Genomic DNA, 2,997 nt, shown 5'->3' with positions numbered 1-2,997 from the left:
GGGGGTATCTACTGAGATTCCTGCCCCTGCGACCCAGTTACTAATGAAATCGAAGATGAAGAGAAGTACCTAAGTACTGCTGCTCATAGACAATCAAAGTAATTACATTGTTGCAGGCTTATTCCTATGGAAATCTGATAATGTCTCTTTGATTTTGGAGATTTTAAGATATAAGTACCCATTGTCCCACAATTAAATAAACTGATCTAAACCAGGCTGTGGCAAGCCTCCTTATGCTGCAAAAGGCTAACAATTGAGTTGTTTGCAAATTTGATTGTAACTTCCCTCCGTTTGGCTCTGACACTCATTAGTGTAAAACCTGAATAGCAGGAGGGACAACACGCAAACCTTTGGAGAACCAGTTGAGCATGTTTGTGTCTTGGAAAAAGTGTTATTAACTCTTGTTCCTAGATTATCATAAAATCCAGCAACAGATGGTGCCAAAGTCAAGTACTGAGAGATCAGCCACTATCCTGAGCATGATCTGGCTGCATGCAATTAAAGGGTTAGGCTAATTCAGTAAAACAGTGATATGCTTGTAAATAAGTAAGTAAAATTTATTTTAAAAAATTACTTTTCAAAGAACAAAAACTCAGTGCTGTGAACAACATAAATAAAATAAAACACATGTGAATGAATTACACACAATAAATGTATAAAAATATAGAATTCACTATGTAGAGGCTTTTTCAAACAAGTTTTTCGGTGGCCTTTTGAAATGACCGCTTAGTGAACCATAGATGAGATGTCAGGGTTCTGCCCTCTGCAGGGGGCAATGTCCGGTCTGGCGATGTGGCAATAAGAATAATTGTCTTGATGCCAAAAATAGCCCAGCAGATTTTACTTTCACAAATGGAGCAGTAGGGCTATCGCCATAGTGTTCCGCTTGTTTTATGCATATAAATTGCTTCCATATAAGTAGAACTGGAAAGGAAATACAGAAAAAAATTAGAAAACATGAAAGAAAGAGGAGATAAAAGGGAGATAATGATAAAATATTTTCTGTCTGCTCCATCACCTGCAAATGGGGTGTAAAAAGAACAGCACAACCAACAGACATGGTACGAGACATAAAATAAAGCAACACCTAGATACTATCGCTGAAGTATAAGTAGTATTATTTAATCTTACATGTACTCTGTGTTACCTGAAGATAAGAATATGGAGCCGCAGGGAGGTGCTGGTTTGTTGTTGTTTGTTGCTTCTTCATCTCTGGCTCCCCACTTGAGTTTCCCTTGAAGTTTTCTGGTCATTTGTTTCTTTGGATGTTTTGATTTTGCCTCACTTATGCTACGTTCNTACTCTGTGTTACCTGAAGATAAGAATATGGAGCCGCAGGGAGGTGCTGGTTTGTTGTTGTTTGTTGCTTCTTCATCTCTGGCTCCCCACTTGAGTTTCCCTTGAAGTTTTCTGGTCATTTGTTTCTTTGGATGTTTTGATTTTGCCTCACTTATGCTACGTTCATACCAAAAGCAGCAAAGGCAGCAGAAGCAGCAAGTTTACATGCAAAGTCAATGGTTGACATGCGTCTAGGTGCAGCAAGACATCCCGCAGCGTGTTTTGAGCAGAAGGCGCAGCTAGTCTGAGCAGCTGAAGTAGCGCGTCTGGAGCATTTGAGCATATGACGGGCGCGACGCGCTGCAAATGCAACTTCTGCTCGAGTTGGAAAAATTTAACTTTTACTGCTCGGCGTGCCACATCAGCCAATCAGAGAAGCTGATCTGGGGGCTGACAGAGAGACAGACACATTCACTCCTCTGAAACTGTGTATTAACGTCTAAATTAACTTAAAATGCAGAAATCTGCCGGCAAAACATCCTGGTGCCTGCAGTTTGTATTACGTACATGAGAAAACACCTTCCAGTCGCTGTGGCAATTCGCAAGGAGGCAACCGGGCCATAGTCTGCTTTTAAATGGGATTCCTACAGCGCACCGCCGGTATGTGGGGGTCTGAGCGGCTCCGACAGAGAAATAATATTTGAATGCAGGATTGTAATCTGGATGAACTGACTGCACAGATAAAGTTTTCAGGTGGACTTTCTAACTTAAAAAAAAATTTAAACTAGTTTATTCCCACTAATCACAGCATATATAGCTTGATAGGGTAGCTCCACCCAACGAACATCAGACCCATTTTTCCACGATGCAGCTGGAGCAGCAAAGCAAGGAACTAAACTTTTACAAGCATCAGAAATGAAGCAGCACACACGTTTTTGCTGCTCTTGCTGCAGGTAGCATTACTCATTAAATCTACAAGATTCAACTTAGCCTCCTGATCTCTGCATTTGGGTCCTCAAAAACCTCCACCCCACCGTGACAGAAGGAACCGGCCCCCTTTAGCGGACCAGTTCCCTTTAGCGGGCCAGATTCCGAGTCAGAGCCCTTTCGCTCCAGTTCCCCTAATCCTCAGTTAGCTCCTCCCAGTGTCGTAGCCACTCAGCCAGCCCCAACCCTTTTGCATTTCTTTGCATCGTCTTTTAGAGCATGACCTGTGCCATCCAGAGACACCTGAGCATGCTCTGTGCCGTCCAGAGACCCCAGGAGGGATCAAACGGTAAAACAGAGAACTATGAGAACTCAAAGATTGTGAAGCCTTCAAGGCCTTTCAGCGGATGCTCCATGCCTCCAGGCCCCTCTGCATGCGTCTTAAGCCTCCAAGGCCCCTTAACAGGCGCCCTACGCCTCCAAGGCCCCTCAGCGGATGCTCCATGCCTCCAGGCCCCTCTGCATGCGTCTTAAGCCTCCAAGGCCCCTTAACAGGTGCCCTACGCCTTCAAGGCCCCTCAGTGGATGCTCCATGCCTCCAAGGCTCCAAGTTACATAGATCTATCATAGTTCCCATTTCTATCCATTTAAATATCATGTAAATGTTTCCTTGAATTGTCATTAAAACATTTTCTCATTTCTTTTAAATATTTCAACATTTCAGTTAGCATATTCATTTAATTTAGCATTACAAGACAATTATGTAGGTTCTTTATGTAATAAAAAAAAAAA

This window comes from Cyprinodon variegatus, unplaced genomic scaffold, assembly GCF_000732505.1.
Source record: "Cyprinodon variegatus isolate N-32 unplaced genomic scaffold, C_variegatus-1.0 Scaffold1257, whole genome shotgun sequence".
Taxonomy (NCBI): Eukaryota; Metazoa; Chordata; class Actinopteri; order Cyprinodontiformes; family Cyprinodontidae; genus Cyprinodon; species Cyprinodon variegatus.
Note: the sequence above shows the minus strand (reverse complement) of the source record.